Source organism: Choloepus didactylus, chromosome X, assembly GCF_015220235.1.
Source record: "Choloepus didactylus isolate mChoDid1 chromosome X, mChoDid1.pri, whole genome shotgun sequence".
In the NCBI taxonomy this organism is placed as follows: Eukaryota; Metazoa; Chordata; class Mammalia; order Pilosa; family Megalonychidae; genus Choloepus; species Choloepus didactylus.
Window position 1 is genome coordinate 133166081 of NC_051334.1, and position 19639 is coordinate 133185719.

General features: G+C 37.7%; 1 pseudogene; it reads right to left on the reverse strand.

The window, feature by feature from the left end:
- The window catches only part of LOC119522348, a 52453-nt pseudogene that overhangs the window by 4209 nt on the left and 28605 nt on the right, over window positions 1-19639 (reverse strand).

Consider the following 19639-nt stretch of genomic DNA (forward strand, 5'->3'; position numbering starts at 1 on the left):
TTTTAAAAATCTTATATTTACAGATATCTCTTGTTGATTCTGTTTTCCTAGAGAACCCTAACTAATACATTCCTAGATATTTGATTCTTTTAGTTACTATTGAAAATGGAATTTTATTTTTGATTTCCTCCTCACATTACTCTTTACTAGTGTATAGAAATACTACTAATTTTTGTATGTTGATCTGGTATCCTGCCACTTTGCTGAACTCATAAATTACTTCTAGTAGATTTGTTGTAGAATTTTTAGGATGTTTTCAGTATTGGATTGTGCCATAGGCAAATAACTGAAAGATTTACTTCTTCCTTTCGAAATTGGATTCCTTTTATCTTTCGTCTTTGTCCTTCTTTGTCTCTTATAACCATTTTTCATTTAAAGTATATCTTGCCTAATACTAGTATAGCTATGCCAGCTTTTTTTGGTTACTGCTTGCTTGGGATAACTTTTTCCAGCCTTTCACTATCAACCTATGTGTGTCCTTGTGTCTAACTTGTCTCTTTAAAAAATCTTTTATTCACATGCCATACAATCCATCATAAGTGTATAATCAATGACTCCTGGTATAATCACACAGTTATGCACAATCAATATGAGAACTTTCCCATTTTTTCTGGATAAAAAAGAAAAGAATCCAATACCACTCCCTTATATCCTCTATTATTCAAATTTAGCTTTGTTATAGTGCCTTTGTTACAATTAATAAAATAATATTAGAAACTAAAAGAAAATGTTGACTGAGGAATGAATAGGGTCCATAACAGAACTCTGAATTATGCCAGTATTTAAAGGGCTGGCAAAATAAGAAGTACCTACAAGAGCCACTGAGAAGGACCAGCTGTAACTAGAGGGGCAGAAATGGTCAGGACACTATCAGCAGTGATTCTGATGAGTAGGGAGAGTTAGAGAAATCAAGTGGGGCAGATTACCAAGACTGCTGGCTTTCAGACTGAAGAGTTTTGGTTTGGACTCTAAAGCATAGGGAGGGACTGAATTTTGTTTTAGAAATGGCACTGTTATGAATTGAATTGTTTCTCCCAAAGACATGTTCAAGTCCCAACCCCTGGTTCTGTGAATGTGAACTTATGTGTAACTAGTAGGTCTGAAGATGTTACTAGTTAAAATGAGACCAAATTGGATTAGGAAAGCTCTAATCCAGTATGACTGGATGCCTGGTGTCCTTATAAGGAGAAGAAATTTGGACACAGAGAGACAGATATAGAGAGAGCTAGATGGCCATGTGACAGAAACAGATTGAGTTATGCCTGCACAAACCAAGGAACACCATGGATTGCCAGCACCCATTAGAAAGCATAGAATGGATTCTCCTTTTTAAGAGAAGGCATGGCCCTGCCAATACCTTGACTTTGGACTTCCAGACTCAGGAATGGTGATAAATAATTTTCTGTTGCTTAAGACAAAAGTATAATATTTGAATGCTATTGTTAACTAAAGTTACTGTTTACTATAGGCCTTAGTTTGCATTAAATGTATTTTCCCATATACCACCTGTTCCAGTTTAGACATATTGTATACCCCAGAAAAGCCATATTCTTTATGCAATCTTTTGGAGGCAGACTGATTAGTCTGTTGATTATGGTGGAACTTCTGATTAAATTATTGGATGCACACTTGAGAGGAATGTATATCCTGCTGTTGTGGGGTGCAATGTTCTGTAAATGTCCATTAAGTCTAGTACTTTTATCATATTATTCAAGATTTCTGTTTCCTTATTGTTCCTCTCTCTACATATTCCATCCATTGATGAATTGAAGTATCCAATTATTGTAGAAGTATCTACTTTTCCCTCCAGTGTTACAAGTGTTTGCCTCATGTATTTGGGACACTCTGGCTAGGTACATAAATATTTATAACTGTTATTTCTTCTTGATGATTGCCCCTTTTATTAATACATAGTCTCTTTCTTTGTCTCTTTTTTTTTATTAAATTCAGTTTTATTGAAATACATTCACACACCATACAATCATCCATGGTATACAATCCACTGTCCACAGTATGATAACATAGTTATGCGTTCATCACCACAATCTATCTCTGAACATTTTCCTTACATCAGAAAGAACCAGAACAAGAATAAAAAATAAAAGTGAAAAAAGAACACCCAAATCATCCCCCCATCCCACCCCATTTGTCCTTTAGTTTTTATCCCCATTTTTCTACTTATCCATACACTAGATAGAGGGAGTGTGATCCACAAGGTCTTCACAATCACACTGTCACCCCTTGTAATCTACATTATTATATAATTGTCTTCAGGAGTCCAGACTGCTGGGTTGGAGTTTGGTAGTTTCAGGTATTTACTTCTAGCTATTCCAATACATTAAAGCCTAAGAGGTGTTATCTAGATAGTGCATAAGAATGTCCACCAGAGTGACCTCTCAACTCCATTTGGAATCTCTCAGCCACTGAAACTATTTCGTCTCATTTTGCATCCCCCTTTTGGTCAAGAAGATACTCTCAGTCCCACGATGCTGGGTCCACATTCATCCCCGGGAGTCATACTCTGCATTGCCAGGGAGATTTACACCCCTGGGAGTCGGGTCCCACGTAGGGGGGAGGGCAGCGAGTTCACCTGTCGAGATGGCTCAGTTAGAGAGAGAGAGGGCCACATCTGAGCAACAAAGAGGTACTCAGGGGGAGACTCTTAGGCATCATTACACACACCTTTAGACTCTCCTTTGTGGTAATGAGCTTCATAAGGGCAAGTCCCATGCTCGAGGGCTCAGCACATCAAACTGCCAGTCCCAATGTTTGTGACAACATCAACACCAGTCCAGGTGAGGATGTCCAACACATCCGCACCTTCCCCCAGATCCTTGGGGCTGGGGAGGGGGAGGCTGCAAATATATTTTTTATTATCTGCCCAAATTACTCTAGGATGTGTCACTATTTCACTCCAGCCTATACTAACCTACCGTATCTCACTTCCTATTCAAAGTTCCATGCAATTGTGGTGTTTGAACAAATTGACTGTAGAGTTGTACTGTTTAGAAAATTTAGATCCTGTACCAAATAGATATCTATTCCCTTGGTCTCATATGAAAGTTGAAGTTTTAAAATGCAATGAGTTTCAACCTTTATCCTTTGGCCTGGCTTGCCCTGATCTTAACCAGATCTGCTTCATTCATATCACTAATTGAAGTCTGGGCTCTTTTTCAGCTTTTTTTTTTTTTTTTCTTTTTGACAGTGGCTGTATGCACTAATACTGACATTCATACCTGCTGAGCTCTAGCTCTGAGTTTCAGGTGTCTCAAAGATATGCATTGTTCCAGAGACCAAACAGGTTATACGCTAGGGGATCAGCATCTCAAAGTTTAGAGATAGGCCTTACAATTCAGTGATAGAGTTAACTGCTGTAAGAGCTTACAATCTAGGGACTATTACAATTATTATGTCCATGTTAGGCTATGTTCTAAGATTCAATTCTGAGTTTACAAATTGTAGTTAGTCCATATTGGTGAGGCATCATCCCTCTCACCATGTTTTCTCCAACACTTTTACTCCTATATATATATTTTCCTACAATTTTATAGAGTTATGCTCACATACCATACATTTATCCACAGTGTACAATCAGTTGTTCATGGTATCATCATAAAGTTGTACATATATCACCACAATCAGCACTTGAACATACTGATTACTGCAAGAAAAAAAATTATTTTTTTAGCAATAAGAAAAAATGATAAAAAGAAAAATAACATGTCATACAATACAATATACTACTAAGGACAGCAAATAACACCACTACCAAGAATCCCATATTCCTCCCCTATATCCCCCTCTCATATACATTTAGCATTGGCATATTGCCTTTGTTACATTTAATGGAGGTATATTACAATGTTACTGTTGACCATAGACTCCAGTTTGCTTTGATTATGTTTTTTCCTGAATACCATCCCTTTTTCAAATTTCTACATGGTTGACATTCATTTGCTTTCCCACATGCAAAAACATTTTTATATTTGTATATTTAGTAACAGTCATTGGCCACTCCAGTTTTTGCCATGTTATACAGTCCCAGTCTTTATCATCTATCTATACCTCTGGTGTCATACATTCTCCTATCCCACCTCTTTCAGCTTTACTCACAGACATCTTTGTTCAGTGTACTTACAATACCATGCTACCATCACACAGTATTATGCTATCTATTTCTGGATCTATGCAATCAATCCTAAACATTCTGTAGTCCTTCAGCATCAAATGGCTGATCTCTACCCTCTTTCTATCTCCTGGTCGCCTGTGTTGTCAGCTTTTAACTCCCAAAGTTTGTTCATTAATGTCTGTTCATATTAGTGAGACCATACAGAATCTGTCCTTTTGTTTCTGGCTAAATTCACTCAACATAATGTCCTCCAGGTTCATCCACATTATTACATGATCCATGTCTTTGTTCTGTCTTACAGCTGCATAATATTCCATCATGTGTATATACCACAGTTTGTTTATCCACTCGTCCTTTGATGGACATTTGGGCTGTTTCCATCTCTTGGCAATCATGAATAATGTTGCAATAAACATTGGTTTACAAATGCCTGTTTGTGTCTTAAGTTTTAGTTCCTCTGAGTATATACCCAGCAATGGAATAGCTGGGTCATATGGCAAATCTATATTTAGCTTCCTGAGGAACCTCCATACTGTCTTCCAGAGTGCTTGCACCATTCTACATTCCCACCAACAATGAATAAGTGTGCCTCTTTCTCCACATCCTCTCCAGCACTTGTCATTTTCTGTTTTTTGGATAATGGCCATTCTGGTAGGTGTGAGATGATATCTCATTGTGGTTTTGATTTGCATTTCCTTAATAGCCAGTGAAGTTGAGCATTTTTTCATATGCTTTTGAGCCATTTGTATTTCCTCTTCAGAAAAATGTCTGTTCATGTCTTTTGCCCATTTTTTAATTGGATTGTTTGTCTTTCTGTTATTGAGATGCAGGATTCCTTTATATATTCAGGATATTAAACCCTTATCTGATATGTGGTTTCCAAATATCATCTCCCATTGTGTAGGTTGCCTTTTTACTTTTCTGGCAAAGTCTTTTGATGTACAAAAGTGTTTAATTTTGAGGAGATCCCATTTGTCTATTTGTTCTTTGGTTGCTCGTGCCTTGGGTGTGAGGTCTAAGAAACCACCTCCTTTCACAAGATCTTTAAGGTATTGCCCTACATTTTCTTCTAAGAGTTTTATAGTCTTGGTGCTAATGTTTAGGTCTTTGATCCACTTTGAGTTAATTTTGGTATAAGGTGTGAGATGGACATCCTCTTTCATTCTTTTGGAAATGGATATCCAGTTCTCCAAACACCATTTATTGAACAGGCTGCTCTTTCCCAGTTGCTTCGGCTTCACTGCCTTATCAAAGATCAGTTGTCCATAGATGTAAGGGTCTACTTCTGGACACTCAATTAAATCCCATTGATCAGTATATCTGTCCTTATGCCAGTACCATGCTGTTTTGAGCACTGTAGCTTTGTAATATGCTTCAAAGTCAGGTAGTGTGACACCTCCCACTTCATTCCTCTTTCTCAAGACATTTTTGGCTATTCAGGGCACCTTACCCTTCCAAATAAATTTAGTTACTGGTTTTTCTATTTCTGTAAAGTAAGTTGTTGGGATTTGAATTGGTATTGCATTGAATCTGTAAATCAGTTTAGGTAAAATTGCTATCTTAACTATATTTAGTCTTCCAATCCATGAACATGGTATGTTCTTCCATTTGTTCAGGTGTTGTTCAATTTCTTTTAGCAGTTTCTTATAGTTTTCTATGTAAACGTCTTTTGTGTCCTTGGGTAAGTTTATTCCTAAATACTTGATTCTTTTGGTTGCTATTGTAAATGGGATTTTTTTCTTCATTTCCTTCTCTTGTTGCACATTACTTGTGTATAGGAACACTACAGATTTTTGCGTGTTGATCTTGTAGCCTGCTACTCTGCTGTATTCATTGACTAGTTCTAGTAGCTTTGCTGTAGATTTTTCTGGATTTCCTACATATAGAATCATGTCATCTGCAAATAGTGAAAGTTTTACTTCTTCCTCTCCAATTTGGATGCCTTTTATTTCTTTTTCTTGCCTAATTGCTCTAGCTAGAACTTCCAGCACAATGTTGAATGACAATGGTGATAGTGGGCATCCCTGTCTTGTTCCTGATCTTAGAGGAAAATCTTTCAGTATCTCCCCATTGAGTGTGATGTTAGCTGTGGGTTTTTCATATATTGCCTTTATCATATTGAAAAAGTTCCCTTCTATTCCTATCCTTTGAAGTGTTTTCATCAGGAAAGGATGTTGAATTTTGTCAAATGCCTTTTCTGCATCAATCGAGATGATCATGTGGTTCTTCTGCTTTGATTTATTGATGTGGTGTATTACATTAACTGATTTTCTTGTGTTGAACCAGCCTTGCATACCTGGAATAAATCCCACCTGGTTGTGGTGTATAATTCTTTTAATGTGCTGCTGGATTCGATTTGTGAGTATTTTGTTGAGGATTTTTGCATCTATATTCATTAAAGAAATTGGTCTATAATTTTCTTTTTTTGTAGTATCTTTGCCTCGTTTTGGTATTAGGGTGATGATGGCATCTTAGAAAGAGTTAGGTAGCTTTCCCTCTTCTTCAATTTTTTTTGAAGAGATTGAGCAGGATTGGTACTAATTCGTTCTTGAATGCTTGGTAGAATTCACATGTGAAGCCATCTGGTCCTGGGCTTTTCCTTTTTGGGAGCTTTTTGATGACTGACTCAATCTCTTTACTTGTGATTGGTTTGTTGAGGTCATCTATTTCTTCTTGAGTTAATGTTGGTTGTTTATGCTTTTCTAGGAAGTTGTCCATTTCATCTAAGTTGTGTAGTTTATTAGCATATAGTTGCTCATAGTATCTTCTCATTATCTCCTTAATTTCTGCAGGGTTGGTAGTTATATTTCCTTTCCCATTTCTGATTGCATTTATTTGCATCTGCTCTCTCTCTTTTTTTGTTAGCCTAGCCAGTGGTCCATCGATTTTATTGATTTTCTCAAAGAACCAACTTCTGGTTTTGTTGATTCTCTCTATTGTTTTCCTGTTCTCAATTGCATTTATTTCTGCTCTAATCTTTGTTATTTCTTCCCTTCTGCTTGCTTTGGGGTTAGTTTGCTGTTCTTTCTCTAATTCCTCCAGGTGAGCAGTTAACTCTTCAATTTTTGCTCTCTCTTCTCTTTTAATATAGGTATTTAGGGCAATAAATTTCCCTCTCAGCACCGCCTTTGCTGCATCCCATAAGTTTTGATTAGTTGTGTTTTCATTGTCATTTGCCTCAAGGTATTTACTAATTTCTCTTGTAATTTCTTCCTTTATCCACTGGTTTTCTCAGAGGGTGTTGTTTAGCCTCCATATGTTTGTGAATTTTATGACCTTCTGCCTTTTATTTATTTTCAACTTCATTCCATTATGGTCTGAGAAAGTGTTTTGTATAATATCAATATTTTTTAGTTTGTTGAGACTTGCTTTGTGACCCAACATGTGGTCTATCCTAGAGAATGTTCCATGAGCACTTGAGAAAAAATGTATCCTGCTGTTGTTGGATGTAGTGTTCTATAAATGTCTGTCAAATCTAGTTCATTTATCATAGAATTCAACATCTCTGTTTCTTTAGTGATCCTCTGTCTAGATGTTCTATCCATTGATGAGAGCGGTGTATTGAAGTCTCCAACTATTATTGCAGAGGTATCTATTTCTCCTTTCAGTGATCGCAGTGTTTGCCTCATGAATTTTGGGGCATTCTGGTTTGGTGCACAAATATTTATGACTGTTATGTTTTCTTCATGAATTGACCCTTTTATTAATATATAGTGTCCTTCTTTGTTTCTTTTAATTGTTTCGCTTTTGAAGTCTAACTTGTCTGATATTAATATAGCTACTCCCGCTTTTTTCTGGTTGTTGTTTGCATGAAATATCTTTTTCCAACCTTTCACTTTCAGTCTATGTTTGTCCTTGTGTCTAAAGTGAGTTTCTTGTAGACAGCATATAGATGGGTCCTGTTTTTTAATCCATTCTGCCAGTCTGTGTCTTTTTATTGGGGAGTTTAATCCATTTACATTTAGTGTTATTACTGTAAGGGCAGTACTTTCTACTACCATTTTGTTTTTTGGAATTTATATGTCATATCTTATTTTTTCCTCTCCTTTTACCTTTCCTGATAATCTTCATTTCTGCACTCTTCTCCAACTCTCTCTCTCCTGTCTTTTCCTATCAGCCTGTAGCACTCCCTTTAGTATTTCTTGTAGTGCTGGTCTCTTATTCACAAACTCTCTCAGTGTCTGTTTGTCTGAAAATGTTTTAATCTCTCCCTCATTTTTGAAGGAAAGTTTTGCTGGATATAGAATTCTGGGTTGGCAGTTTTTCTCTTTCAGTATCTTAAATATATCATGCCACTGTCTTCTTGCCTCCATGGTTTCTGCAGAGAAATCTGAACACAGTCTTATTGACCTTCCCTTGTATGTGATGGATTGCTTTTCTCTTGCTGCTTTCAGAATCCCCTCTTTGTCTTTGACATTGGACAATCTGACCAGTAAGTGTCTTGGAGTAGGTCTATTGGGATCTATTCTATTTGGGGTACGTTGTACTTCTTGAATCTCTAATTTTCTGTCTTTTGTAAGAGTTGGGAAATTTTCGTTGAATATGTCTTCTGTTACTCTTTCTGCCCCCTTTCCCCTCTCTTCTCCTTCTGGGATACCCATAACACGTATATTTGTGCGTTTCATGTTGTCACTCAGCTGCCTAAGAGCCTGCTCATATTTTTCCATTTTTTTTCACCATCTGTTCTTTTCTGTGTATGAATTCGAATGACCTGTCTTCCAGTTCACTGATCCTTTCTTCTGCCTGTTCAAATCTTCTGTTGTGTCCCTCCATTGTGTTTTTCATCTCCTCTATTGTGACCTTCATTCCCATGAGTTCTGCCATTTGTTTTTTTAAGTTTATGAATTCTTCTTTACGGTCAGCCAGTGTCTTCTTTATATCCTTCAGCTCTTTTGCTATATCTTCCTTCATTTCATCAAATTTATTTAGCATTAGTTCCTTCCACTCCTGTATCTCAGCTGAGCTATTAGTTTGTTCCTTTGGCTGGTCCATGTTTTCGTGTTTCCTGGTATGGCTTGTTATCTTAAGTTGTCTAGGCATCTGATTTTCTTGATTAGTTTATTTTGGAGCTTGTTTTCTGTCTTTTACCTAGTGGTTTTCTTGTTGGTTGGCTTTGTTCTCTGGCCTCTGTTATTCAGTTCAACTTATTCTAGACCTCTAACTTAGGTTCTATTTAGTTGATCAGAATTTTTCCCCTCTTGTTTTTTCTGTTTCTTGCTCTGCCTCTATGTAACCTTTTTGTGAGTGGGTCTCCTCAGATATGGTCAACCCTATCCAGATTTTCCCAGTCTAGTGAGGCCCAGGTCTCATTGGGATGGTATGGAGTTTTCCTGAGAATGAGACCCTCCTATGAGGCCTTTAGAATTGGTGCTTTTCCTCTCCTGTCCAGCAGGTGGCGCTGGCCAGCCCGCAGCTCCCCCACCAGTGTAAGGAGGTATGGAGCCTTTAGTTCTCCTGGTGACTCTGATCCTGTCAGGGGCGTGGCTGACTGAAGCCGGAATCTGAATTCCAGCCCCTGGGGTCTGAATTCCCAGAAGGAGGGCTGCCAGTTGAGCTGGACCTCCCTCCACTCTCCCAATCCTCAGAACTCCAGTTGTCTCTCAGGGGCACTATTCCCTTCTCCTCTCTCCTCTTTGGGGCCTCTCCAGGTTGATTCCTTGTTCAGCCTGAGTTGCCAATTAAAGACTGGGGTGGAGACCTTCAGTAGTGAATACGGAATTCAAAGACACTGTGGGTACTCTGTCTCCCCCAAGCCCAGCCTAGTTCCTCAACCTGGGCTTTCCGATAGAAAATAACCACATGTATTAATTTTAGATTTAAAAAAAAAAAAAAAAGTAGAAAAGAAATCAAGAAAAAGAATAAAGGAAAAAAAAATAGTCTCTTTTAAAAGTCTTTCCCCAGCCTGGAAGTTTTGTCAGTGTCAGAATAGAGCATTTAAAGATATGCTTTGGGCTATTGTCTGATAATTACTCTCCAACTGCTTCAGTTCCACCCCTGCTGGGGGCTATTGAAATGCAAAAAGATAAGGGATCAGTGAGAAGCCAGAAGGGACAAAATGTAGGGAAAAAAAAATGGCTTTTTTGGAGTCTGGGAATGGGTGCCCACTTTTACGTGCCCCCACTTCTCGGAGCCCAGCCCCTCTTTAGCACCCCAGCTCCGAAAGTTAGCTAAATAATTTGTTAATTAATTCTGCAGTTGAGGCTGGGTTGAGCCTCCCTTCTTGCCCTCAGCAGATTTCTGTTTTTTGTTTTTTTTTTTCCCCCTTTCAGGGAGCCGGCAGCAAGACAGTCTGTGAGGTCTGGGTGGGGAGGGGCGCCAGACCCCTGGTCCGGGGAACTTACAATGTTTGCTGGGATCTCTGCTTTTCCTCCAATTCCAAACTTGTGTCCAATGTGTGACTGGTTACTGGAGACCCCGAAAACACTATTTCATATAGTTCTTGGGTAATTGCCAGCTGCTCTAGGGGAGAGACAAAATTCTGCTCCTCACCACTCTGCCATCTTGCCCCGCCTCCTCTCTGTCTCTTTTAAGAGTTTCACTTTTAAAGTCTATTTTGTCTGATATTAGTATCGCTATCCTCACTCTTTTCTGGTTGCTGTTTGCATGCGGTATCTTTTTCCAACCTTTCCCTTTCAAACTATTTATGTCCTTGAGTCTATAGTGAGTCTCTCATAGACAACATATAAATGGATCCTGCTTTCTTTTCCATTCTCCTGGTCTATGTCTTTTGATTGGGGAACTGAATTCATTAACATTCAATATTATTTCTCTAAAGGCAGTACTGTCTTCAACCTTGTTGTCCTTTGGATTTTATGTGTCATAACTTATATCTTCTCTCTTTTTACCCCTTTAGTTTCCCTTGCTGGATATTTTGGTTTATGAAAGCTACCAGAATACAATATACCAGAAATGGGTTGGATTTTTCAATGCAGATATATTAGTTTATAAATTTACAGTTCAAAGGCCACAAAAATGTCCAAATTAAGGTAACAAGAGGAAAATACCTTCTCTGCAGAAAGGCTGCTGGCATCCATGGTTCCTCTGTAGCATGGGAAGGCACATGGTGATGTCTGCTAGTCTTTTTCTCCTGGGTTTTGGTTTCAGTGGCTCTCTCCAAATGTCTCTGGGCATTTCTCTCTCAGCTCCTTTGGGCCCTTGCTTGTTTCTCCTGGGGCATTTCTCTCTCTCCGTGTTCTCCCATAAAGAGTGCCAGTGCAGGATTAAGACTCACTTTGAATGGGCTGGGTCACATCTCAATTGAGCCCAAAGTTTCCCCCCACAATTGGTCTCCCCCCCCCACAAGAACGTATTAAAAGAACATGTTCTTTTCTGGGGTACCTAACAGACTTGAGCAAGAACACTGATAATCATTTCTATACTCTCCTCCAAACCTCACTCTCCTGTATTTTCCTGTCAGTCTGTAGCAATAACTAATATTTCTTGTGAAGCAGATCTCCATTTCATGAACACTCTTAGTTTCTGTTTATCTGTGAATATTTTAAGCTCTCCCTCTTTTTTTGCATTTTTTAAAATTCAATTTTATTGAGATATATTCACATGCTATACAATCATCCAAAGTGTACAATCAATTGTTCACAGTACCATCATGTAGTTGTGCATTCATCACCTCAATCTGTTTTTTGAACATTTTCATTGCACCTGAAAAAGTAAAAATAAGAATAAGAAATAATAGTAAAAAAGGACACCCAAATCATCACACCCACCTTATTTTTCATTTAGCTTTTTGTCCCCATTCACTCATCCATCCATACACTGGATAAAGGGAGTGTGATCCATAAGGCTTTCACAATCACACTGTCACCCCTTGTAAGCTATATCATCTTCAAGAGTCAAGGCTACTGGGTTGGAGTTTGATAGTTTCATGTATTTACTTCTAGCCATTCCAATGCACTGAAGCCTAAAAACAGTTATCTACATAGTGCCCACCAGAGTGACCTCTTGACTCCATTTGGAATCTCTCAGCCACTGAAACTTTACTTCATTTGATTTCACATCCACCTTTTGGCCAAGAAGATGTTCTCAATCCCATGATGTTGGGTCCAGATTCATCCCTGGGAGTCATATCCCATGTTGTCAGGGAAATTTACACCCCTGAGTCAGTTCCCATGTAGGGGGAGAGGATAGTGAGTTCACCTACCGAGTTGGCTTAGCTAGAAAGAAAGGGCCATATCTGAGCAACAAAGAGATACTCAGGGGGAGACTCTTAAGCACAAAATATAAGCAGGTTTAGCCTCTCCTTTGCAATAACGAGCTACATTAGGGCAAGTCCCTTGATAGAAGGCTTGGCACATCAAACCACCAGTCCTCAATGTTTGTGAGAATATCAGCAACAATCCAGGTGAGGAAGCCCAACACCTCTGCACTTTCCCCCAGCTCCTAAGGGGGGGCCTGCATATATATTTTTGTTCTCTGTCCAAATTACTTTGTGATGTGTTGCTATTTCACATTAACCTATGCAAACCTGCCAAGTCTCACTTCCTATTAAAAGTTCCGTGTAATTATAGCATTTGAACAGACTGTATGGGTTAACTTGTTTAGGAAATATAGATCTTGCTCCAACTAAACATCTCTTCCCTTGGTCTCACATGGAACTTGAAGTCTTAAAACACAGTCATTATTGTCCTTTACCTTTTGGCTTGATTTGCCCTAGTCCTAACCACATCTGCTTCATTCATGTCTGTAGTTGAGGTCCGGCCTCTTTTTTCACTTTTTTAACAGTTGCTGTATGTGCTAATACTGACATTCATATCTGCTGAGTTCTAGCTCTGAGTTTCAGATGTCACACAAATACCCAAATTTCCAAGGATTGATCAGGTTATACAAAAAGGGATCAGCATCTCAGAATCTGGAGATAGCCATTACATTTCAGGAATTGATGTGATTGCTGTAAGAGTTTACAATCTAGGAGCCTTACAATAAGCATTCCCCTTAATAGGTGTGATCTAAGGTTCAATTATAAGTTTACACATTGTAGTTAGTCCATGTTGGTGAGGCATTATAGTGTTTGCCATTCTTTCTGGCATAGGTCACTCAAAATTCTGTCTACAGGATCCATTCACTTTGTTGCATGTCTCACAGCTTCATTCCTTCTTGCAGTTGATCAATATTCCATTGTATGCACACACAACATTTCACCATTCTGTTCCTCAGTTCATGTACTTTTAGGCTACCTCAACCCATTGCAAATCAGGCATACTGTCTCCATAAACACCAGTGTGCAAATGTCCATTCATGTTCCTGCTCTCAAATCCTCTAAGTATATGCCCCATGATGAGGTTGCAGGACCCTATGGCACCCACATACTTAGCTTCATGTGGAACCACCCCACTGTCCTCCAGAAAGGCTATCCCTTTCTGCCTCCAAACAACAGTAAACACATACATCCTTCTCTCCAGCACTTTTATCCCTGTTTATATTTTTCCATGCAATTTTATAGAGCTATATTCACATATCATATAATTATTCACAGTGTAAAATCAATTCATGGTATCATCATACAGTTGTCCATTTATCACCAGGCAGCATGTGAACATATTGATTGCTATGAAAAAAATGTTTTCAAAAAATAATAAAAAGATAATAAAAAGAAAAATGGAATATACAATATAATTTAATAGTAGGGTTGGACACCAACACCGCTACCAAGAATCCTTTATCCCTCCCTTATATCCCTCTCTCATACACATTTAGCTTTGGTATATTGCCTTTGTTACATTTAATGGAAGAATATTACAACATTACTGTTAACCATAGACTTCAGTTTTCTCTGAGTGTGTTTTTTCCCCAATACCATCCCCTTTCCAACACTCTGCATGGATGACACGCATTTGTTCTCCCACATGCAACAACAGATTCATATTTGTACATTTAGTCACAATCATTGACCATTTATCACTCCAGTTTTTGCTAAGTTAAACAGTCCTAGTCTTTATCTTCTATCTTTACCTCAGGTGTCATACATGCTTCTAGCCCACCTCTTCCAGCTTAACTCACAAACGTCTTTTTTCAGTGTATTACAATCTTGTGTTGCCATCACACAGTGTTATGCTATCTATTTCTGGGTCTATACAGTCAAACCTGCTGAACATTCTGTAGTCCTTCAGCATCAAATGCCTGATCTCTACCCTCATTATATCACCTGGTAGCCTGGGTTATCAGCTTTTAACTCTCAAAGTTTTCTCATTAATGTTAGTCATATTAGTGAGACCATACAATATTTGTATTTCTTTTCTGGCTAACTTCACTCAAAATAATGTCTTCAAGGTTCATCCACATTATTATATGTTCCGTGTCTTTGTTCTGTCTTACAGCTGTGTAATATTCCATCATGTGTTTGTACCACAGTTTGTTTATCCACTCATCCATTGATGGACATTTGGGCTGTTTCCATCTCTTGGCTATTGTGAATAATGCCATGATAAACATTGGTTTACATATGTCCATTTGTGCCTTAGCTTTCAGTTCCTCTGAATATATACCTAGTAATGCAATAGCTGAGTCATATGGAAAATCTATACTTAGCTTCCTGAGGAACTGCCACACTGTCTTCCAGAGTGGTTGCACCATTCTACATTCCCCAAAGCAATGAATAAGTGTGCCTCTTTCTCCACATCCTCTCCAGCACTTGTAATTTTGTTTTTTGGATAATGGCCATTCTAGTAGATGAAAGATAATATCTCATTGTGGTTTTGATTTGAATTTCCCTAATAGCCAGGGAAGTTGAGCATTTTTTCATATGTTTTTGAGCCATTTGTATTTCCTCTTCAGAAAAGCATCTGTCCATGTCTTTTGCCCATTTGTCATTTGGGTTGTTTGTCTTTCTTCTGTTGAGTTGTAGGATCACTTTATATATTCTGGATATTAGACCCTTATCTGATATGTGGTTTCCAAATATTGTCTCCCATTGTGTAGGCTGCCTTTTTAAGTTTCTGACAAAGTCCTTTGATGTACAAAAGTGTTTGATTTTGAGGAGATCCCATTTCTCTATTTGTTCTTTCGTTGCTTGCACTTTGTGTGTAAGGTCTAGGAAATCACCTCCTATCTTGACATATTTAAGAAATTGCCCTACATTTTCTTTTAATAGTCTTATGGTCTTAGTGCTAATATTTAGGTCTTTGATCCATTTCAAGTTAATTTTTGTTTAAGTGTGAGATAGGGGCCCTCTTTCATTCTTTTGGAGATGGATATCCAGTTCTCCAAGCACCATTTGTTGAAGAGGCTGCTCTTTCCCAGTTGCTTTGGCTTGACTGCCTTATCAAAGATCAATTACCCAAAGATGTGAGAATCTATTTATGAACTCTCAGTTTGGTTCCATTGGTCAGTATACCTAGCTTTATGCCAGTACCATGCTGTTTTGAGCACTGTAGCTTTGTAATATGCTTCAAAGTCAGGTAGTGTGAGACCTCCCACTTCATTCCTCTTTCTCAAGATATTTTTTGGCTCTTTGGGGCAACTTGCCCTTCCAAATAAATTTGGTTATTGGTTTTTCTATTTCTGCAAAGAAAGATTCTGAGATTTTAATTGGTTGTGCATTGAATCTATAAATCAGTTTACATAGAATTGACATCTTAACTATATTTAATCTTCCAATCCATGAACATGGTATGTTCTTCCATTTCTTTTAGGCCCTGTTTGATTTCTTTCAGCAGTTTCTTGTAGTTTCATTTGTATAGGTCTTTAATGGACTTCATTAAGTTTATTTCTAAATACTTGATTCTTTTGGTTGCTATTGCAAATGGAATTTTTTCTTGATTTCTTCCTCCCATTGCACATTATTGTGTATAGGAACACTGCAGGTTTTTCCATGTTGATATTGTTGCCTGCCACTTTGCTATATTCATTGATTAGTTCTAGTAGCTTTACTGTAGATTTTTCTGGATTTTCTACATATAGGATCGTGTCATCTGCAAACAGTGAAAATTGTATTTCTTCCTCTCCAAATTGGATGCCTTTTATTTTTTTCTTGCCTAATTACTCTAGCTAGAAGTTCCAGCACAATTTGAATTGTAGTGGTGACAGTGGGCATCCCTGTCTTATTCCTGATCTTAGAGGGAAATCCTTCCATATTTCTCCATGGAGTATGATGTTAGCTGTGGGTTTTTCATATATTCCCTTTATCATGTTGAGAAAGTTCCTTTCTATTCCTCCCCTTTGAAGTTTTTTCATCAATAAAGGATGTTGAATTTTGTCAAATGCCTTTTCTGCATGGATAGAGATGGTCATGTGGTTCTGCTTTGATTTATTGATGTGTTGTATTACATTAGTTGATTTTCTTTTGTTGAACCAGACTTACTTACCTGGAATATATCTCACCTGCTTGTGGTGTATAATTCTTTCAATGTGCTGCTGAATTCAATTTGTGAGTACTTTGTTGAGGATTTTTGCATCTACATTCATTAAGGGGATTGTTCTATGATTTTCATTTTTTGTAGTACCTTTGTCTGCCTTTAGTATTAGGATGATGTTGGCTTTATAGAATAGAATTAATTATGTAGCTTTCCCTCCTCTTCAATTTTTTGAATATTTTGAGCAGGAGTAGTATTAATTCTTTCTTGAATGCTTGGCATAATTCACATTTGAAGCCACCTGGTCTTGTGCTTTCCTTTTTTGGCAGCTTTTTGATGACTGACTAAACCCATTTACTTGTGATTTGTTTGTTCAGGTTTTCTGTTTCTTCTTGGGTCAGTGTTGGTTGTTCATGCTTTTCTAGGAAGTTGTCCATTTTGTCTAAGTTGTCTAATTTATTAGCATATAGTTGCTCATAGTATCTTCTCATTATCTCCTTTATTTCTGCAGGATCAGTACTTATGTCTCGTCTCTCTCTCTCTTTTTTTGTTAGCCTAGCTAAGGGCCCATAAACTTTATTGATTTTCTCAAAGAAACATCTGGTTTTGTTGATTCTCCCAATTGTTTTCCTGTTCTCAATTTCATTTATTTCTGCTCTAATATTTGCTATTTATTTCCTTCTGTTTGCTTTGGGGTTAGTTTGCTGTTCTTTCTCTTATTTCTTCCAGGTGAAAAGTTCATTCCTTGATTTTTGCTTTCTCTTCTCTTTTAATATAGGGATTTAGGGCAACTGATTTCCCTCTCAGCACCACCCTTGCAGCATCACATAAGTTTTGATATGTTGTGTTTTCATTTTCATTTGCCTGGAGGTATTTAGTGATTTCTCTTGTAATTTCTTCCTTTACCCACTGGTTTTCTGAGGGTGTGTTATTTAGCCTCCATATATTTGTGAATTTTCTGACTTTCTGCCTGTTATTTATTTCCAATTTCATTCCATTATGATCCAAGAAATTTTTTTGTATAATATCAATATTTTTAAATTTGTTGAGACTTGCTTTGTGATCCAACATATGGTCTATCCTAGAGAATGTTACACGAGCACTTGAGAAAAATGTGTATCCTACTGTTGTGGGGTGTAGTGTTCTATAAATGTCTGCCAAGTCTAGTTCACTTATCATACAATTCAACATCTCTATTTCCTTATTGATCCTCTGTTTAGATGTTCTAACCATTGATGAGACAGTTTATTGAAGTCTCCTACTACAATTGTAGAGGTATCTACTTCTCCTTTACATGTTCTCATTGTTTGCCTCATGCATTTTGGGGCACTCTGGCTTGGTGAATTAATATTTATGATTGTTATATATTCCTGATGAATTGACCCTTTTATTAATATATATTATCCTTCTTTGCCTCTTTTAATTGTTTTACTTTTGAAGTCTAATTTTCTGATCTTAATACAGCTACTTCTCCTTTTTTCAAGTTGTTGTTTTCATGAAACATCTTTTTCCAACATTTCACTTTCAGCCTATTTTTGTCCTTGTGTCTAAAGTGAGTTTCTTCTAAATATCACAAAGATGAGTCCTGCTTTTTAATCCATTCTGCCAATCTATGTCTTTTTATTGGGGAGTTTATCTGTTAACATTTAGTGTTATTACTGTAAGGGCAGTAATTTCTTCTATCATTTTGTGTTTTGGATTTTATATATCATAACTTATTTTTTTCTTTCTCTCCTTTTACCCTTCCTGATAGTCTAAATTTCTACACTCTTCTCCAAACCTCTCTCCCCTGTCTTTTCCTATCAGCCTGTAGCACTCCTTTTAGTATTTCTTCTAGCACCTGTCTCTTATTCACAAACTCTCAGTATCTGTTTTTCTGAAAACATTTTAATCTCTCCGTTTTTGAAGGACAGTTTTGCAAGATACAGAATTCTTGGTTGGCAGTTTTTCTCATTCATTATCTTAAATACATCATGCCACTGTCTTCTCACTTCCATGGTTTCTGCAGAGATATCTGTACACAGTCTTTTTGAGCTTCCTTTGTATGTGATGGATGGTTTTTCTCTTGCTGCTTTCAGAATTCTCTTTGTCTTTGGTATGGTCTACTTGGATCTATTCTGTTTTGTGTACACTGTACTTGTTGGACCTGTAATTTTATGTGTTTCATGAGAGTTGGGAAATCTTCATTATTTCTCCCATTATTCTTTCTGCCCCCTTTTCCATTATCTTCTCCTTCTTGGACATCCATATCATGTATATTCATGTGCTTCATGTTCTCATTCAGCTCCCTAAGAACCTGCTCATATTTTTCCATATCTGTTTTTAGGTGTGTATGATTTCAAATGTGCTGTCTTCCAGTTCACTGATCCTTTCTTCTGCCTGTTCAAATCTACTGTTGTATGTCTCCATTGTGTTTTTCATTTCTTCTATTGTGCCCTTCATTCCCAGAAGTTCTGTCATTGTTTTTTCAAACTTATGAATTCTTCTTTATGGTCATCCATCATCTCTTTTGCCACATTTTCCTTCAGCTCATTGATTTGGTTTAGGAGATTTGTTTTAACACCTTTAATTGGTTGTTTCAATTCCTGTAACTCAGTTGACCTGTTAGTTTTTTCCTTTGGCTTGTCCATATTCACCTGTTTCCTAGTATGGCTCATTATTTTTAGCTGTCTTGGCATCTGAGTTTCTTGATTAGTTTATTCTGGAGCTTATTTTCATTCTGTTACCTAGGATTTTCTTGTTTGTTGGCTTTGTTCTCTATACTTTGGTATTCAGTTCATCTTTTTCTAGGCCCCTACCATAGCTTCTATTTAGTTGATCAGAATTTTCCTCCTCTTGTTTTTCTGTTTCTTGCTCTGCCTCTATGTAACATTTTTGTGAGCGGTCTCCCCATATATGGTTGACCCCAATCAGATTTTCCCATTCCAGATAGGCCCAGGTCTCAGAAGGAGGGTATGGAGTTTCCCTGAGAATAAGAAACATGCAGGTTTTCAAACCCTCCTGTGAAGCCTCTAGACTCTGCTTTTCCTGTCCTGTCCAGCAGGTGTTGCTTGTGAGCCTGCAGCTTCCCACCAGTGTAAAGAGATGCCACTTATGCCTTTAATTCTCTGCAGACCTTGTCCCTGCCAGGGGCATGGCTGACTCAAGCTGTTTTCTGTTTTGCAGCCCCTGGACACTGAGTTCTCTTAAGGAGGGTGGCCACTTG